The sequence below is a fragment of the Balaenoptera borealis genome, assembly GCF_965194805.1.
Source record: "Balaenoptera borealis genome assembly, chromosome: 1".
Classification (NCBI taxonomy): Eukaryota; Metazoa; Chordata; class Mammalia; order Artiodactyla; family Balaenopteridae; genus Balaenoptera; species Balaenoptera borealis.
This window is the reverse complement of record NC_138860.1, coordinates 38,982,396-39,003,714: the sequence shown is the minus strand read 5'-3', so window position 1 is coordinate 39,003,714 and position 21,319 is coordinate 38,982,396. Positions and strand designations below refer to the sequence as shown.

Genomic DNA, 21,319 nt, shown 5'->3' with positions numbered 1-21,319 from the left:
TATCTCTCTACACCAGTCATTTGGAGTTAAACAGGAACTAAATTTTTCTATCACCAGTGCCTTCCATATAATACTCAAGTATTAGTTGAGAATGAATCTTAAGCCTCAAATATCCCCTACTCTTTCTTCCTCCACTGCTCAAGGAGCATCTAAAATGTCATCTCCTTGAAGATTTTTCTTTCAATCAGAAGAGCCATGACAATTTGCATCTAACTCATTTGTTAAAAATGAAGTCACCCACCAGTCAATGATGAGTGCTTTAATCTCCTAGCTTTTCATTATTTGCGAAAGCCAGGCATCCAGGTGTAGAACTGATATGACATTACACCCTATACAAAGCTGGCTCAATAATATTGTCACAGAGGATGAAGCAGAGAATGATATTGTAAGGGAGGGGTGATGAGGGTGAGGGAGAAGGTGGCAGGAATGGTAGAAGTGCTACCTGAATATCAGGCTGGTGTTGAGGAACAGATCCTGCTACCAAAACCAAGAAGTTATGCCCAGACATTAGCCCTGTTTAATTGCTTTACAATGTTCCATTAGTTTCTGCTATATAGCAAAGTGAATCAGCTATATGTATACATATATCCCCATATCCCCTTCCTCTTGCACCTCCCTCCCACCCTCCCTATCCCACCCCTCTACGTGGTCAAAAAGCACCAACCTGATCTCCCTGTGCTATGCCGCTGCTTCCCATTAGCTATTTATTCTACATTTGATAGCGTATATATATGTCAGTGCTACTCTCTCACTTCTTCCCAGCTTACCCTTCCCCCTCCCCGTGTCCTCAAGTCCATTCTCTACATCTGCATCTTTATTCCTGTTCTGCCACTAGGTTCTTCAGAACCATTTTTTTTTTTGATTCCATATATATGTGTTAGCCTACGGTATTTGTTTTTCTCTTTCTGATTTACTTCACTATTCATGACAGACTCTAGGTCCATCCACCTCACTACAAATAACTCAATTTCGTTTCCTTTTATGGCTGAGTAATATTCCATTGTATATATGTGCCACATCTTCTTTATCCATTCATCTGTCAATGGACACTTAGGTTGCTTCCATGTCCTAGCTATTGTAAATAGTGCTGCAATGAACATCGTGGTACACATCTCTTTTTGAATTATGGTTTTCTCAGGGTTATATGCCCAGTAGTGGGACTGCTGGGTCATATGGTAGTTCTATTTTTAGTTTTTTAAGGAACCTCCATACTGTTCTCCATAGCGGCTGTATCAATTTACATTCCCATCAACAGTGCAAGAGGGTTCCCTTTTCTCCACACCCTCTCCAGCATTTATTATTTGTAGATTTTTTGATGCTGGCCATTCTGACCAGTGTGAGGTGATACTTCATTGTAGTTTTGATTTGCATTTCTCTAATGATTAGTGATGTTGAGCATCCTTTCATGTGTTTGTTGGCAATCTGTATATCTTCTTTGGAGAAATGTCTTTCTAGGTCTTCTGCCCATTTTTGGATTGGGGTGTTTGTTTTTTTGATATTGAGCTGCATGAGCTGCTTGTATACTTTGGAGATTAATCCTTTGTCAGTTGCTTCGTTGGCAAATATTTTCTCCCATTCTGAGGGTTGTCTTTTCGTCTTGTTTATGGTTTCCTTTGCTGTGCAAAAGCTTTGAAGTTTCATTAGGTCCCATTTGTTTATTTTTGTTTTCATTTCCATTTCTCTAGGAGGTGGGTCAAAAAGGATTTTGCTGTGATTTATGTCATAGAGTGTTCTGCCTATGTTTTCCTCTAGGAGTTTGATAGTGTGTGGACTTACATTTAGATCTTTAATCCACTTTGAGTTTATTTTTGTGTATGGTGTTAGGTAGTGTTCTAATTTCATTCTTTTACATGTAGCTGTCCAGTTTTCCCAGCAGCACTTATTGAAGAGGCTGTCTTATCTCCATTGTATATTCTTGCCTCCTTTATCAAAGATAGGGTGACCATATGTGCGTGGGTTTATCTCTGGGCTTTCTATCCTGTTCCATTGAACTATATTTGTTTTTGTGCCAGTACCATACTGTCTTGATTACTGTAGCTTTGTAGTATAGTCTAAGTCTGGGAGCCTGATTCCTCCAGCTCCGTTTTTCTTTCTCAAGATTGCTTTGGCTGTTCAGGGTCTTTTGTGTTTCCATACAAATTGTGAAATTTTTGTTCTAGTTCTGTGAAAAATGCCAGTGGTAGTTTGATAGGGATTGCACTGAATCTGTAGATTGCTTTGGGTAGTATAGTCATTTTCACAATATGGATTCTTCCAATCCAAGAACATGGTATATCTCTCCATCTGTTTGTATCGTCTTTAATTTCTTTCATCAGTGTCTTATAGTTTTCAGCAGACAGGTCTTTTGTCTCCTTAGGTAGGTTTACTCCTAGGTATTTTATTCTTTCTGTTGCGGTGGTAAATGGGAGTGTTTCCTTAATTTCTCTTTCAGATTTTTCATCATTAGTGTATAGGAATGAAAGAGATTTCTGTGCATTAATTTTGTATCCTGCTACTTTACCAAATTCATTGATTGGCTCTAGTAGTTTTCTGGTAGCATCTTTAGGATTCTCTGTATAGTAGCATGTTCTCTGCAAACAGTGACAGCTTTGCTTGTTCTTTTCCAATCTGGATTCCTTTCTTTCTTTTTCTTCTCTGATTGCTGGGGCTAAAACTTCCACAACTGCTGGGTAAGAGTGGCAAGAGTGGTCATCCTTGCCTTGTTTCTGATCTTAGAGGAAATGCTTTCAGTTATTCACCACTGAGAATTATATTTGCTGTGGGTTTGTCATATGTGGCCTTTATTACGTTGAAGTAGGTTCCCTCTCTGCCTACTTTCTGGAGACTTTTTATCATAAATGGGTGTTGAATTTTGTCAAAAGCCTTTTCTGCATCTATTGAGATGATCATATGGTTTTTATCCTTCAGTTTGTTAATATGTTGTATCACATTGATTGATTTGTGTATATTGAAGAATCCTTACATTCTGGGGATAAACTCCACTTGATCATTGTGTATGATCCTTTTAATGTACTGTTGGAATCCGTTTGCTAGTATTTTGTTGAAGATTATTGCATCTATGTTCATCAATGATATTGGCCTGTAGTTTTCTTATTTTGTGACATCTTCATCTGGTTTTGTTATCAGAGTGATGGTGGCCTCGAAGAATGAGTTTGGGAGTGTTCCTACCTATTTGGAAGAGTTTGAGAAGGACAGATGTTAGCTCTTCTCTAAATGTTTGATAGAATTCACCTGTGAAGCCATCTGGCCCTGGGCTTTTATTTGTTGGAAGATTTTTAATCACAGATTCAATTTTAGTGTTTGTGATTGGTCTGTTTATATTTTCTACTTCTTCTTAGTTCAGTCTCAGAAGGTTGTGTTTTTCTAAGAATTTGTCCATTTCTTCCAGGTTGTCCATTTTATTGGCATACAGTTACTTGTAGTAATCTCTCATGATCCTTTGTATTTCTGCCATGTCAGTTGTTACTTCTCCTTTTTCATTTCTAATTCTGTTGATTTGAGTCTTCTCCCTTTTTTTCTTGATGAGTCTGGCTAATGGTTTATCAATTTTGTTTATCTTCTCAAAGAACCAGCTTTTAGTTTTATTGATCTTTGCTATCATTTCATTTCTTTTCATTTTTCCTGATCTGATCTTTATGATTTCTTTCCGTCTGCTAACTTTGGGGTGTTTTTATTCTTCTTTCTCTAACTACTTTAGGTGTAAGGTTAGGTTGTTTATTTGAGACTTTTCTTGTTTCTTGATGTAGGAGTGTATTGCTATAAACTTCCCTCTTAGAACTGCTTTTGCTGCATCCCACAGGTTTTGGGTCATTGTGTTTTCATTGTCATTTGTTTCTAGGTATTTTTTGATTTCCTCTTTGATTTCTTCAGTTATCTCTTGGTTATTTAGCAGCATATTGTTTAGCCTCTATGTGTTGGTATTTTTTACAGATTTTTTCCTGTAATTGATATGTAGTCTCATAGTGTTGTGGTCGGAAAAGATGCTTGATACGATTTCAATTTTCTTAAATTTACCAAGGCTTGATTTGTCACCCAAGATGTGATCTATCCTGGAGAATGTTCCATGAGCACTTGAGAAGCAAGTGTATTCTGTTGTTTATGGATGGAATGTCCTATAAATATCAATTAAGTCCATCTTGTCTAATGTGTCATTTAAAGCTTGTGTTTCCTTATTTATTTTCATTTTGGATGATCTGGCCATTGGTGAAAGTGGGGTGTTAAAGTCCCCTACTATGATTGTGTTACTGTCGATTTCCCCTTTTATGGCTGTTAGCATTTGCTTAATTGAGGTGCTCCTATGTTGGGTGCATAAATATTTACAATTGTTATATCTTCTTCTTGGATTGATCCCTTGATCATTATGTAGTGTCCTTTGTACTTGTAACAGTCTATTTTAAAGTCTATTTTGTCTGATATGAGAATTGCTACTCCAGCTTTCTTTTGATTGCCATTTGCATGGAATATCTTTTTCCATCCCTTCACTTTCAGTCTGTATGTGTCCCTAGGTCTGAAGTGGGTCTCTTGTAGACAGCATATATACGGGTCTTGTTTTTGTATCCATTCAGCCAGTCTATATCTTTTGGTTGGAGCATTTAATCCATTTACATTTAAGGTAATTATTGATATGTATGTTCCTATTACCATTTTCTTAATTGTTTTGGGTTTGTTATTGTAGTTCTTTCCCTTCTCTTGTGTTTCCTGCCTACAGAAATTCCTTTAGCATTTGTTGTAATGCTGGTTTGGTGGTGCTGAACTCTCTTAGCTTTTGCTTGTCTGTAAAGGTTTTAATTTTGCCGTCAAATCTGAATGAGATCCTTGCTGGGTAGAGTAATCTTGGTTGTAGGTTTTTCCCTTTCATCACTTTAAACATGTCCTGCCACTCTCTTCTGGCTTGCAGAGTTTCTGCTGAAAGATCAGCTGTTAACCTTATGGGGATTCCCTTGTATGTTATATGTTGTTTTTCCCTTGCTGCTTTTAATATTTTTTCTCTGTATTTAATTTTTATTTTTTAATTATTATTTATTTATTTATTTTTGGCTGTGTTGGGTCTTCGTTGCTGTGCGAGGGCTTTCTCTAGTTGCAGCAAGCGGGGGCCACTCTTCATCGCGGTGCACGGGCCTCTCACTGTCACAGCCTCTCTTGTTGCGGAGCACAAGCTCCAGACGCGCAGGCTCAGTAGTTGTGGCTCACGGGCCCAGTTTCTCCGCGGCATGTGGGATCTTCCCAGACCTGGGCTCGAACCTGTGACCCCTGCATTGGCAGGCAGAGTCTCAACCACTGCGCCATCAGGGAAGCCCTGTATTTAATTTTTGATAGCTTGATTAATATGTGTCTTGGCATTTTTCTCCTTGGATTTATCCTGTATGGGACTCTCTGTGCTTCCTGGATTTGATTGACTATTTCCTTTCCCATGTTAGGGTAGTTTTCAACTATAATCTCTTCAAATATTTCCTCAGACCCTTTCTTTTTCTCTTCTTCTGGTACTGCTATAATTCAAATGTTGGTGCGTTTAATGTTGTCCCAGAGGTCTCTAAGACTGTCCTCAATTCTTTTCATTCTTTTTTCTATATTCTGCTCTGCGGTAGTTATTTCCACTATTTTATCTTCCAGGTCACTTATCCGTTCTTCTGCCTCAGTTATTCTGCTATTGATTCCTTCTAGAGAATTTTTAACTTCATTTATTGTGCTGTTCATCATTGGTTGTTTGCTCTTTAGTTCTTCTAGGTCCTTGTTAAACGTTTCTCGTATTTTCTCCATTCTATTTCCAAGATTTTGGATATCTTTACTATGATTACTCTGAATTCTTTTTCAGGTAGACTGCTTATTTCCTCTTCATTTGTTTGGTCTGGTGGGGTTTTACCTTGCTCCTTCATCTGCTGCATATTTCTCTGCCTTCTCATTTTGTTTAACTTACTGTGTTTGGGGTCTCCTTTGCGCATGCTGCAGTTTCGTAGTTCCCGTTGTTTTTGGTGTCTGCCTTCAGTGGGTGAGGTTGGTTCAGTGGCTTGTGTAGGCTTCCTGGTGGCCTGTGTTCTGGTGGGTTAGGCTGGATCTTGTCTTTGGGGTGTGCAGGGCTGCATTCGGTGGTGTTTTGGGATACCTGTGAACTTATTATGATCTTAGGCAGCCTCTCTGCTAATGGGTGGGGTTGTGTTCCTGTCTAGCTAGTTGTTTGGCATGGGGTGTCCAGCACTGGAGTTTGCTGGCCGTTGGGTGTAGCTGGGTCTTAGCATTGAGACAGAGATCTCTGGGAGAGCTCTCACCAATTGATATTATGTGGGGCTGGGAGGTCTCTGGTGGTCCAATGTCCTGAACTTGGCTCTCCCACCACAGAGGGTCAGGCCTGACACCAGGTGGGAGGACCAAGACCCTGTCGGCTACATGGAATTATCAAGATAGTGGTCATTGGCAAGTGAAACCACAAGAGAAGAGGCCCATGTTATGCCTGGTCCGACTGAGCAATTTTCAGACCTCAGCTCATTCTGGCAACAGGGCGACTGGGTCAGTGACATGAAGCAGGACGGGGTCCATGAGGCGGGCGGCGCTCAGCCGGTGCGCAGCCTGAGGGGCCCGGTCAAATCCCTCGGGGAAGGCCGACAGCAGCCAGGGCTCCAGCCTCCTGTGGCTGCGGCCTCTTTGGGGTCTCCCTCCCAGTGTCAAGTAGCTCTCACTCCTGCTTTGGCAGCTGTGCCTTTACCCTGAGCTTCTTGATGAGGCGAGCGCTCCCTGAGGTGACGCGTGAAAAGCACAGGCCGTGCTCAGAGTCTGTGTCTTTACTGCTCATACTGCTTCTCCTCTTTTCCTTCTCTCCTTCCCTTCTTGTCTCTTCCTATGCCTTGCCTTAATCCTTATTTCTGTATTCCTCCTTCATTTCTCTCCTCCCCTCCCACTTTTAAATTTAACCTAGGGAGAAAGGTCAACTATAAACAAGTATAATACAGCAAGCACTATAATAGAGGTATAGAATATAAAGTACTACTGAAACACAAGAAGGAATACTACCTGGCAAAGTTTGTAACACTTCAGAAAGGAGATGACACTTGGGTAGGGTATGAAAGATTACTAGAAACTCTATTAAAGTGTAAAGGGCAGATGAAAGACCATGATCAAAAACAAGAAACAGTGTGCATGGCATTCTATCAGCACTAATGGGCAACATTCTTGGCTGTCTTATTTACCTCTGTATCCTCCAAGCACCTAGCACCACCAGCTGACACTATACAAATATTTGTAAATGCACGAATGAATGTGTGTTCAGGAAAGACCAAGAATATACCAGAACGGCTATGACTGGAAATGAAAGCAAGGTCCAAACTGTCAAAGAACCTTGAATACCATCCTACATATTTTGTACTTGTAGAATGATATTACTTTAAACAATAGAAAACCTGGAAAATAGCAGGGAGTGAATGGTGGCAACATATGAGGACTAAGCAGTAGCAGTGGTGGCAGAGAAGAGCGGTGACTTTGTTCAGGGAAAATTGATAATAACCCAGTCAATTAATGTAGAAGATGAGGATAAAGAGAAGTTGAAAATAATTCTAAAGTTTCTGGCTTGAGTGAATGAGTGAATTAGTAACAGCATTTACCAAAATGAAAAAATACGAGAGGAAAGGCGTGTGGTTTAGGGCATGGGAACTAAGAGAGCAGTAGGAGAGAAGCAGGTACCGAGTTTAGGTTTTGACATGTTACATTAGCAATGTCAGCGGACTATTTCAGTGTGGATGCCTAGTAAACAGAGGGAAACATGAGGATAATGCTCTGATGAAGGTCAGGTTCGAAAAGAGTTGGGAGTTTTCCCCTTTGCTCATCTAATTGCATGTCAAAGACATCACTGACTAAATACAAACTGAACTGGCAGATGATAGGTACTAGGCTTTAACGGTAAATCTCTTACTTTACAAGTTTTTAGATAAATATATACTGTGAAATTTGAACAAACTACAAAAAGAATCTTTTCTCACTAAGAAAAGGTGAAAGATGCCTTATACTTACAAGGCAAATATACTACTAAGGTAAATATACTATACAATTCCCTTTTTATCCATTGCTTGACTAAATGCCCATTATCTACATTTCATTGAAAATATTTTGTATTTAAAATATTGAAACAGTAATGTAATTGTAGAAAAGAAATAATTTTCTAATAGAAAATATTAAAAAGCTTCAGACTTTTATTTTTCATCCTTATCTCAGGATTGAAATAATATTTATTATTTCAAATGAGATAATACCAGAAGTTGACCAGTAACAGTTCTAGGTATAAACACATATGATAAACCTCACCTGTCCATAAAACTACAATAGAAAAATACATTGAAATTACCCTAAAGATATGAATGCTATACACCATCAAAAAAGTTAAATAAAATTACACTAACTCAGATCTCACAAATATAAAATATATTTTCATTCAGTATAAGATGGAATTTACTCCTAAACTCTTATTTATACTGTGAATCTGCTTATAAAGCCATTCGACATATTTCTAAGATTGTGATTAATTTATCTATAGATAAATCTACTCTTTTCAAACATTCTAGATCATCCACTGCAAGCAAGTAAATGCTATTTAAAAATGTATATTACCTCTTAAGGAGAACCTCCAAAATCTCTAACAGCGCACAGTTAAACTGTTTAGCTTAATATTACAGATTTGAAGAACTAAATTTGCTGAATCAAATTTAGAGTTAGTTAAAAAGTCAAAATTCACTGATGTATTGTTTTCTCATATCCAAATTTTTAAAATTTTAATGTGGTAAACAATAAAGCCAAGACCAATAAATAACAAAATTAAGAATATCAAACATTTAAAGAGTGCTTAATATTTGCTAGGGGCTGTTTTAGAAAGTGCATTACGAGCATTATCTAACTGAATCCTCACTACAACCTAATTTTTCAGATATGGGTACTGAGGCTTGATAAGAATACGTAGAATTTTCGAGATCTTAAAATTATTATTCAGTGACAAAATCTTGATACGAATACAGGCACGCTGATTCCTGCTCCCAAAATGTTAAACACTAATTCTTACTGCTTCCTCTTTGCCAGGCACTATTATAATCTCTTTCATTTTAAAATGTAATGCTCAAAACAATTCTGTGATAGGTAAATACTATATATTATCTTAGTCTTTAGATGAGTAAACTGAGGGCCAGAGAGTAATAAATTTGTCCAAAGTCACAAATCTAGGAAATGGCAGAACCTGGATTTAAACCCAGACATTTTGACTCCAGAGTCCATGGTCTTAAACACCAAGTAACACTACTGCTTTCTTATATGTCAACTGCAGCATAAAAAACAAGGGAAAGCCATGCAATCAAATAATATAGCTTAGTACATATATTATGAGAAAACATTTCATGGTTTAGCTTTTTATATACATTGAAATACAGCAACTGATTTCAGCTTTCTCAAAATAAATATATAAATCATAAAACTGGAATCATAATATTTTCTATTCAAGATACTTTTCAAAATATTCTAAAATTAACTTTAGAACTCAGCTTAGAAGCCAAAATAAATAGTATATCCTTATTATTATATGCCATGTTTGAAAAGCTAATAAAATACATAAACATTTAAAAACAAAAAAGTATTCTATAGAACAATAAGCTTGATATATATTAGTAATGCTCAATAAAAATATAAGAAAGGTGTCTGTGAACTATATGACTCTATATGAAGTATCTAAAGACTATACTGAAAAGTCAAGAAGCATACAAGATATAATATTTCACCAGAAAATACAGTTCAGCTTGTCCAAGATTAATAATTATTTATGCTATGTAGATGGAACTGGCTTTAGTAGTTATCTATACTATATATTTAGGAATGAATATATATATTTATAAAAAATAAACGAAAAAATAACACTTTTTGTCAAAATTCAAGCTTCAATAATAATAGTAAAATTCATTTTAATTTCTATAGATAAAATGGTCATGGAAACAAAAAAATTACAATCTTATAAAGTAAAAGCAATATCAAATCTATTTTGACTTTGAAAGTATTGTAGAATTCACTTAAATTCTACTTTCTGTTGTCACAAAAGAACATTTTCTATGTAAAGTTAATGAGAAAAACACAAAGATATACAAAAATATAATTATAAGGGAGGTATTTATTTATTAAGCCAACGTATTTTCAATATAAACTTATATAATAATATTCTTCTCTAAATAAAATTTGTCAAAACAAATTAACTATAAATTACAAAATAAATATTACAAAACTATTTTATCCATTATATTTAAATGCAAAATTAAACAAGAAGTACCTATGATTCTTATAATTCTTTAAAAAAGAAGGATAAAAAGAAACAACTTACAGTTTGCATTATAAGGTCTGTATTGTTGATTTGTTCTACTGGGCAGGAAACACTAGTCCTCTAAAGTCATGGAGACTTTAATAATTCATTTAATAGATGCAATTCTATCTCTTGAACAAAATGGGAACTATAAAAGAAGTCAACTTTCATTTTAAAAGAAATACTTGCTTCCTATTTAATAAGCTCTAAATATTTTTCACATATTTTAATCAGAAAAAATCTACACTTTATTTTGCTCTGGTTTGGACATAAAATAGAGAATTTATCAGAGATTCCAAGAAACAATGTGGGAATATAAAAGATTAATTTGTTATGTTTTGTTTAAATTTCCTTTTGTAACATCTCAGTTACTTCCACAAATGAAAACTTCCGTGAAATTTTTATATTATAAATGATGCAAAACTGGAAGAATGACATATAAATCAAAGAAAGGAATAATATATATCTATCAATATAATACTAGATTTTATTAAAAAACAATCAGTAAAAAAATGTTTACTCATAAGTGATATAATTCACTACTGAGTAATTTAAAGGGACAACGTGGGGGGAGGGGGGAGGCACAGATGGCAGTGACGTGGGACACTGACTAAGATCTTAGAAACAAAACTCCCCCCTGGGAGACAGTTACCTGACAAGGTTGATAAAATAGATGCTACCCAACTTGTTTCAAACGTCAAACCATCAATAAATTAAACCTATGTTTCCTATAAGTAACATGTAGTAAATTGAAATTTCATTCAAATATCGTAACAGCAGCAGAAAATATTAAATCTTGAAAAAAATTGAAAAAAAAAACTCAAACATTTATTAAGTATGAAACACCAAATATATATTTAAACCTTACACTTACGACTTAGACTTGATAATAATATACTTACTACACTTATGATAATATATTTAAAGCAAATACTTATTAATTAATAATTAATAAAGCTCTGTCTCTGGGAGAGATTTGTCTTCAAGGGCAGTCTTGATTGAGGCTTCAAAATCATAATTCCAATGAAGTTTAGACTAAGAAAAACATTTTTCCTGGTGAATCACCCAATAGCAAAGCATAGTCATTCTTTTAAACACCAAATTAGGGTTCCCTGCTTCAAATTTTTTGTCTATTCAATGTATACGAATTTCTCCAAAATTATCTGAATGTCAAATGGTATGGGCAAAAGATGAGGCCACTTCTTCCTTTACTTTACTTTTCCAATGATTATTTGCCCTTCCCTTTCAGTAAGATCCTCATTAGTAAGATTTTGAAAATTCAACACCAACTGCAGGAGAATCTTCTAGTTAAAGCCAATTTGTGATGTCAAACAGTTTCAGATATGCTTATTTCAGACTTTAATTCTGAACCATTAAATTCTGATAAATACAAACAAGTTTCTTTCAAACCTAAGACCTTCCTCCTATATTTTAATATTATGTCAACTAGTTCTCTTCTTTAAAGATTTTTTTGGCTTTATGTATCTTTTCCAACTTTACTGAGGCATAGTTGACAACTGAAAACTGTATATTTAAGGTACAACTGTGAAATAATCACCACGATCAAGCTAATTAATATATCCATCACCTCACATAGTTATATCATTTTTGTGGGTGTGTGTAGTGAGAACACTTATGAATTATTCTCTTAGCAAATGTCAGGTATACAATACAACATCATTAATTTTAGTCACGTTGTTGAACATTAGATCTCCAGAACTGATTCATCTTGTATAAATGAAACTTTGTACCCCCCTCCACCAACATCTTCCCATTTCCTCCTCCCCCCAGCCCTGGCAACCACCATTGTACTCTGTGAGTTTAACTGTTTTAGACTGCACATTTAAGTGAGGTCATGCAGTATTTGTCCTTCTGCATCTGGCTTATTTTACTTAGCATAATAATGTCCTCCAGGTTCATCCGTATTGTCACAAATGGCAGGTTTCTTTCTTTGTTAAGGGTGGAAAATATCTCATTGTACATATATATATTTTATTTATCCATTCATCCATTGATGGACATTTAGGTTGTTTCTATATCTTGGCTGTTGTAAATAATGGCTGAAATGAACATGGAAGTGCAGATGCCTCTTAGAGATTTTGGTTTCACTTGTTTTGTATATATACCCAGAAATGGTGGATCATATGGTAGTTGTATTTTTACTTTTTGAGGAACTTTCACTCTTCCATAATGTCGGTACCAATTTACATTCCCACCAACAGTGTGCAAGGGTTCCCTTTTCTTCACATCCTCTTCAATACTTGTTATATTTTGCCTTTCTGATAAAGGTCATTCTAATATGTGTGAACTGATATCTCGTTGTTTTCATTTGCATTAATGAAGTTGAGCATCTTTACATATATACCTGTTGGCCATTTGTATGTTTTCTTTTGAACATTTTTGAAGCAGGTTATTTGCTTTGTTTTCTTTTGTTTGTCATTTCTTTTTTCTTTCTTTTTTTTGCTATTGAGTTGTATAAGTACCTTATATACTTCATTTTATCTTTTAATTGAACTATAGTTCATCTACAGTATTATATTAGTTATTAACTCTTTATCAGATACATTGTTTGCAAATATTTTCTCCCACTCCATAGGAAGCCTTTTCACTTTGTTGATGGTTTCCTTGCCATGCAGAAGTTTTTAAACGTGATGCAGTCCCACTGGTCTACTTTTGTTTTCACTGCTTGTGCTTTTGGTGTCATATCCAAAAGATCCTTTCCCCGACCAATGTCAAGAAGCTTTTTCCCTATGTTTTCTTCTAGTAGTTTTATTGTTTCAAGTCCTACATTTAAGTGTTTAATCCATTTTAAGTTGAATTTTGCATATAGTGTGAGATAAGAACCTAATTTCATTCTTCTGCATATGGATATCCAGTTTTCCTAACACCATTACTGAAGAGATTATCCTTCACCTTTGTGTGATCTCAGCACCCTCATGGAAGAATTGTAGATGCATGAATTTATTTCTGGGTTCTCTGTTCTTTCCACTGGTCTATATGTCTTATTTTATACTAGTACCATAGTTTTTTGATTACTGTAGCTTTGTAATGTATTTTGAAATCAGGAAGTGTGATATTTCCAGCTTTGTTCTTCTAACTCAAAATTGCTTTAGCTATTTGAGGTTTTTTTGTGATTCCATACAAATTTTAGGACTGTTTTTTCTATTTCTGTAAAGAATGCCATTGGGATCATGATAAGGATTGCACTGAACCTGTAGTTCACTTTGGGTAATGTGGGCATTTTAACAATATTAATTTTTCTAATCCATGAACACAAGACATCTTTCCATTTATCTGTGTCTTCTTCAATTTCCATCATCAATGTTCTATTTTCAGTGTACAAGTGTTTCATCTCTTTGGCTTTTATTTCTAAGTTTTTAATTATTTTTGTTGCTATTGTGAATAGGATTGTCTTTAGGGTTTTCTATGTAAATGATCATGATAGTGTCATCTACAAACATAATTTTACTTCTTCCTTTCAAATTTAAATGCCTTTTATTTCTTTTTCTTATCTAACTGCTATGGCTGGGGCTTCCACTACTATGTTGAAAAGAAGTGGTAGACTGGGAATTCTTCCCTTGTACCCTGCACCAGATCTTAGAAGGAAAGTTTTCATTTTTTTCCCCCCACTTATCATAGTAAGTGGGCTTTTCATATATGGCCTTTATCACATTGAAATAAGTATCCTCTATACTAATTTTGTTGAGAGTTTTAATTATGAATGGATATTGAGTTTGTTAAATGCTTTTTCTGCATTTATTGAGATCATCACATGGTTCTTTCCTTCCATTTTGTTAATGTGTTATAGTAAATTGATTGATTTGTGTATGTTAAATCACCCCTGCATGCCAGGGATAAATCTCAATTGGTAGTGTTCCAGTGCATGTGAAAAAACTGTGAGCCAGGATCTGAGGCATGGAGACAGTGGCACCAGGCTGGGGAGACGTGGAGGGAGGATATGGTAGCTTCAGCCTGGGAGTGGGGAGGAGCAAAAAGGTGGCTCTAGCCCCCATACAGGTGTTGCAGCAACTCTACTCCTGGGCAGTGGGGTGAAGGAGACACAGTGGTGGTTACTCCAAGGAGACTCAATGGGGTGGATTCCAGGCAGCTCCATCAGCTGAGGTCAGTTTTGACAAAGATTGTGGAGGTCCTCAGTGGGTGAAAGCTGCAGGTGGCCACAGCAGTGGTGAGGGCCACTAGGCTCCTCAGTGGCAGTGGCAACAGCTGGAAGAGTCTTGCTGCTTGTCTTCCCCCATGAGGGGAGGTCACGCCAATGGTATCTTTCTTGGTGTCAAGCTGTAGTGGACTTGGAGATGGAGTGATTCAGGTAAAATGCTTCTTATACTTTTCTATGCAACTAGTCTCAGTTTTTAAGTTCCACTGGATAGCTCCAGTTGCTTCACTGTACTCCAGAGCTGTCCTAGAGCTATTTTCATTGGTAGTTAGTTGATTATTCATTGTTTTTGTGGGGGAACAAGTGTTGGGACCACCTAATCTGTTATCTTGCTGACATCACTCTACTTCTCTTCCCGAAGTGATTAAAACATCCTTTGCTCACCCTAAAAAACAAATCTTTCTTTAGCACTAAACTTGATCCATTTTGGGAAGACACAACCTTTGCTGAAAATAAGGCATATGGATTTACCGTGTCTGAATATGTATGTGTGCAATCAAAAGTGCATCTACCTTAACAGCATATCATGTTTTCTTCTTACCACTAAACAGGTCCAGCACACTTTATTTAGTGGTGATAAAAGCTCAACATCATATTGCATTCCTACTTCAATATAGCAATTTGAAATTTAAGGACTATTTACCTGAATTCCCAAAACATATTGAATAAAAATGTGGAGCTCCATTTGCAAAGTTATGCCTTTCTACCTTTTTTGTTGATATAACATACCAGATATAATGAAAGCTAAAATATTTGACATTTTAAAGAAAAATTACTCTGAGAGCTTTGCAAACAGCTCTAATACCTCCCCTCTGATTTCAGCTGCAGTTAGCATTACTGAACAAGCAAGGTAGTGTTGGAGTAGAATCAAATAGGGAGCAGTTTGACTCTTGGTACTTAGAGGCTGTGAATACGATTTTTAAATATTAAAATAGGGAGTAATTAAAAATGTTTTAAAAATAAAGAGTGGTTCTGTAAGTTAACCAAATCACCTGTAACAAAATCAGCATTAATCACACAGCTGAAGAAAGAATATGTCAATCAAAAAGAGAAGAGATAAGCAATGGAATGATGAAACTAAGAGGAATAAAATCTGGTGGTGTACCATGACACATCTTTCAGTAATGTCTATTTTAGTTAGAGATTTAGGGAGATTTTAAGTAATTTAGCTAGTAAGTAAACTTTTTCATATTTTAAATGAACAAAAAACAAAACTAAATAATAAAATTTGTGGAAATTTAAAAAATAAAATTCAAAATGATGAAACTTTAATGCTTTTAGTGGGTATCTTTATGTACCCATAGGGGGCAAATGTTCTTTTTTCTGTCAGTGTAAATGCCTGAGAAGTACTAAATTGTACCTTAATTTATTCAATAAATACTAAGAAATAGAAATGAAAGCCTGAATAAGACAAATGTGGTCCCTGAACCCAGAGGCTTAATAAAGTACTACAGGGGCACCTAACCTTGACTTGGGAGATAGAGACTTACCGAAGGAACTGACTCCTAAACTGAAATATGAAGATTCTAGAGTAAGAAAGAAGAAACAAAGCAAAGAGAAAAAATAGTATTTATAGTATTAAAAAAAAAAAGCCCACAGGAAAGAGATAACGACATATTAAGAGAATAGAATAAAAAGTGTAAAGTACCAAGAGATGAAGCTGGATAGTAAGCAAGGGCAAAATCATGAAAGACCTTGTAAAGACTGTTGAGGAGTTTGAACTTTATCCTGAAAGCAACAGGGGCTCTATAAAGTATTTTAAGCATGGAAGTGATAAGTTCACTCTGGTGTAGAAATAAAGATGGGAGTGGACTAGTAAAAGACATTTTGTTATTTCAGTAATCCAAGCGAAAATGGTGATATCTGACATGTTAGGTGCCTCAACAGGCTAGAAGTAAGAGGTACTTCTTGGAGCCTACCTCTTATGCTGTCTCAAATATATAAACTGGTAAATATATAAACACCTATATTAATTTTTAAATACTTTTCCTATACTTGCTCCATTAATGCTTCTATTTCCAATGACAGAGAACGTCCAATCCATGGCATTATATCACACTCATCTAACAAAATATAAATTACTTACAGATTTTGTGAATGCATATAAAAGCTGGCAATCCATTCACATGCTTTGACAAGTGATCTTTCTTCTATGACTATCAACTGATATTCAAGTAAATGAAATATAGTCTGTGGGTTTAATGCCAAATGCTATTATTTTTTAAGGACAACCATGGCAGATACATGAGAAATTATTAGTACAAGTTATCAAAATACCAAGTTTCAATTATCTAGAAAGACATGTGACACCAAGGAACAATCTTTATGTCTCAGTGAAATATGTCAGGATAACTTGTTAATTTCTTTCTGTGAAAGAATGACTAGTTATATAAACAAGGAAAACACATATGATGTCTAGTTTTCTTGGGAAAAACTCAAAATTTTCTCTAAAATTAAATTTCAATTTAATCTACAAACTTACAGACAGGATCTAGATTCTAGATGAAGGTCTGAAACTCCAACAAGTAAGTCACTAGGCTTCATGGCAGGCCATACCACTTAGGCTATCTCTCAGGCAAGCACTGATATTAGAGCCAGTTTTGCCTTGTGCCAACCTCTCTAGTTGATCATAATTGTCCTAACTGGTGACTAGGTCTAATGTCAAAGAGGCCATATAAGTCACTCCCTCCCTAACTGAATATTCTCTTTTTCTGGACCAGCAAACTAAAGTCAGGGAATAGCAAATAGCTGTGGCCATGACTGAGGGTTGAGATATGGATATGGATAGAGAGAGAAAGAATGAATCTACACAAAAGGATGTAAGAGTACATCTAAAACTCAATGATTCATAATCAGCTTAAAAAGAATCACTCTATAAAACTGTAACTTAATACCTTTACCAATAACCTGAACGAAGGAACTGAGAATATCGTCATTAATTTTGTAGAAGATGCTAGGAACATTAGGTCGGGCATGGTGGCTAATTCATTAAAAGAAAGATACACGAGGAACCTCAATATATTAAAGAAATAAGACATCAAAACAAAATAAAGTTCAATACAGATAATGGCAAGTTACTATCCCACCAGGAGCCAAACACTGATAAAGGTTAATGAAAATGTTGGCTTAAAATGTGCTAGGAAAAAATATAAAATAACGGTATAATACAAGTAAGATAGAAATCAGCAGTGTAAAGTTTCTAACAAGTGAAAACTAAGTCTTCTGTTATGCTATCAGATTCTTATTAAAGCAGTATGGTCTCCAATTTCAAAATAAAACCGAGAACAATAAAAAGGTTCATAGAGGAAATAATTAAATTCACTAAATATCTATTAAAAGTCCTTATGCCAAAGGTGAAGTTACTTTGCACTGTGGAAGAAATGACAAAAGGTGTTGAAGGTTTTAGTATATACAGATCAGTTAGACCACATAATACAGAACTCAAGATTAGAAAATATAGAAAATGATGTGTAATGATACTCAAAAACTTGACTGGAGAAATAACTATTTAACTGTGAGGATTAAGAACTAAAACAGGCTATCAAGAAAGGCTGGAGGAATATAAAATTTAGAGCACTGAGATTAGCAATTTGCTTGAGAGAAAGGCTAAGAAGATCCTGTTTTAAACAAGTCCCAAATGGCTAAAGTTAGTGTGATGAAGATATTTAGAAAGTTCATATTCATAAAGGAATTTTGAGACCTTTCAAAAACAGGGATATAAATTAGTGTTGCTAGATGATAATTATAATACTGAATATAATTGTATAAAAATGCTAATGTAGATCCAGAAACTCAGAAAAGTTGTAAAAGAAGAGTAAAGGATGGATTTGGAGAGTATTTTACAGTAAGGAATAAGTCAAAACAGCAGAAGAAAATAAACAGAAAAAGCATTTGTTAGAAACAATCTAAATATCCATCAATAGATGAATGGGGGACTTCCCTGGTGTTGCAGTGGTTAAGAATCTGCCTGTCAATGAGGGGGCACGGGTTCGAGCCCTGGTCCAGGAAGATCCCACATGCCGCAGAGCAACTAAGCCCGTGCGCCACAACTACAGAGCCTGTGCCCTAGAGCCTGTGAGCCACAACTACTGAGCCCGTTTGCCACAACTACTGAAGCCTGCGCATCTAGAGCCCGTGCTCTGCAACAAGAGAAGCCAGTGCAATGAGAAGCCCGTGCACCGCAACAAAGAGTAGCCCCTGCTCACCGCAACTAGAGAAAGCCCGCGCACAGCAACGACGACCTAACACAGCCAGAAATAATAAATAAATAAAAATAAATAAATTTTTAAAAATTATTTTTTAAAAAGCACTTGTAAATGAAACTAAGAAAAAAGTATTAACAAAGAAAAGTGATATTTGTAAAGATCAGGCAATGTTTAATAAATGTTAGAAGGGAAAGTCTTTGCTGGTGCAAATAAAGACCTAAAGGCCAGGTCAGAGTCTATTACAATTCTGACCATTAGGTTAAAGAGAGGGAATCAACTCCTCCTGTCTCACATTCTTTCCTCTTTTATTAAGTCTCCCACCTTCAGTCTTGGTAAGTGTGGCAGCCAAACCTCTTTAAATTGCTTGAAAACTATTTCCTATGTTTTTACTCCTCTCAACACATAAAAACATACATATTCTTCCACTTAGCCTTTAGTTTCAAAGCAGTGAAAAATTCCTAAAAGAAAAAAAGTTTCTGAGAACTAGATTCCAATTAACTTTGATACTTATTAGAATATTCGTTTGGACAAATCACTATCTTTTAGTTAAATGGATGACTTAAGTCAATTATTAATGAGGTTACTACATCATTCCCCTAGATCTTTTAGAGTGAAAACATCAAAAGATCAAGGCGATGGGGGTAATTCCTTTGCACGTTTTATATGCAAATAGCCTTTTACACTTAAAAGAGGGGTATCAGAGCTCCTACAAATCACTGAAATAGAAACAGCTTTTACTAATTGTCAAGATAAATTGCCAATTACTCCCTATAAATCAGGAACGGTAATTTCTAAGACAGAGTTGCTTATTCATAATAAGTGTTATATTTCCAATATGCCCCAGCCCTTTTTTTCACTCCAGTTTTTCCCACATATTTGGTTGAACCGCCCTTCTTTCTCCCTTCTCTCTTCACTTGACCTTGCCAATTCAAATCTCTTACCTTTCACGACCCTGCTCAGATGTGGACTTCTCCAGAAAACCCAATAGGACTTTAAGGATGAGTAAGAGGCTCTAAATGTATGCTCCCATGGCACCTGAACATGCCTCTTTCATAGGACTTACCACAATGGATCGTAACTGCCAGTTTTATTTGTCTACCTCTGCCAAAAGATAGCTCCATAAAGACAGGGACTTTAAAATACATCACTGTTTCCCTTCCTAATGCCTAGCACAGGACCTAGAATATGGTAGGCATTCATTAAGCATTTGTTTTAGGAATGAGGAATACCTGTTTCATAAAAAATGTATAATCTACACTCAAAAAAGTTCACATTTTACTTACAAATTCTAACACCACTAAGGCATACCATGTAATGGATTAAAGGGAGCAAGTTAAGAAGCACTTGCCAGCAACTGATTGGCCAGCAAGCAGCATTCCATAATAGCATTATCTTTGACGAGTTCATCACTGTCTAATGTCTTGTCTTCACTTTTAGCAGTCCAAGACTTGTATTTATTAGGGCCTAGAAGACCTATATGAGGAATAAAAATAAATTTTGGCATAGAAATGATCGATCCATCTTTCAGATTCTGCTGCACAGTAGCCACATTCAAATGGGAGAGGATATATGAACCACTTTTTAAATTTACACTGGAGAAAACTCTTTTACAATAACAGGACGACCATCATCCTGGTATTAGGGTACCTGAAAAGCTGAAACAGTAATTAAAAAGTTGCCTGATGGGCACAGAATAAAAACCTGTCTGGTGATGCTCTATCAAACATCAAGAATTATTTTAAAAGTTTAATAATTAAAATGAGGTGATACTGACATAGGGATTGACAACAGATCAATAGTACAGGATAGATAGGCCAGAAATAGACGTATACATATATGGATTCTGATGTATGACTAAGATGGCTGCAGAGCAGTGGAGAGAGAACATCTTCTCAATATACTGTGCTGGGAAAACCAGGAATAGGGAGAAATGAATTTACATACAAGCCAATTCCACATGGATTACAGATCCAAATGTGAAAAGCTTTGTATTTTTTTTTTAAAGTACAAAGACTTGTCTTCAAAATTAGAAGACAAGTCTTTGTACTTTACCAGGGTAAAGAAGGATTTCTTATTAACAAGACACAGCAAGAACAAACTACAAACAAAATGACTACATTAAAAATTAGAATTTCTAGTCATCAGTAGATACCATAAAATGAATAAGCACGCCAAAGAATGGGATAATACATTTGTAACACATATAAGGGGGAAAAGGCTCATACCTAAAATATATAAAGAATGCCTATAAATTAATTTTATATATACATAAAATCAGGAAAGGTGCATGGGAACTTCTAAAGAATAGCAGCATTCTACTTCTTTCCTGGGTAGTAGTTACATAGGTGTTGGCTTTAAAACACTATCTTTTAATGTTTATAATGCTTCAAATTAAAAAAGAACTAATATTATGGATAGTACTTAGGGGCAGTTTACCTAGGTTATGGTGATACCTGATAAATCATTCCAGCTCTGCAAGAGCTCTTATCTGGACTACCTACTTCCAATCCTGTCCCTCTTAGTCTATCCTCACCACAGTACCCAGAATGAGCCCTTCAAAATGTAAATCGGAACTAGCTATCCTCTGCTCAAAACGTCCCCATGGTTCCCCATCTCCTACCTGATCTGGCT

General features: G+C 35.7%; 1 protein-coding gene across 2 annotated transcripts in view; it reads right to left on the bottom strand.

Moving 5' to 3' along the window:
- The window catches only part of SYT14 (synaptotagmin 14), a 273,225-nt gene that overhangs the window by 153,953 nt on the left and 97,953 nt on the right, over nucleotides 1-21,319 (bottom strand). The gene's annotated exons all lie outside the window — the stretch shown is intronic.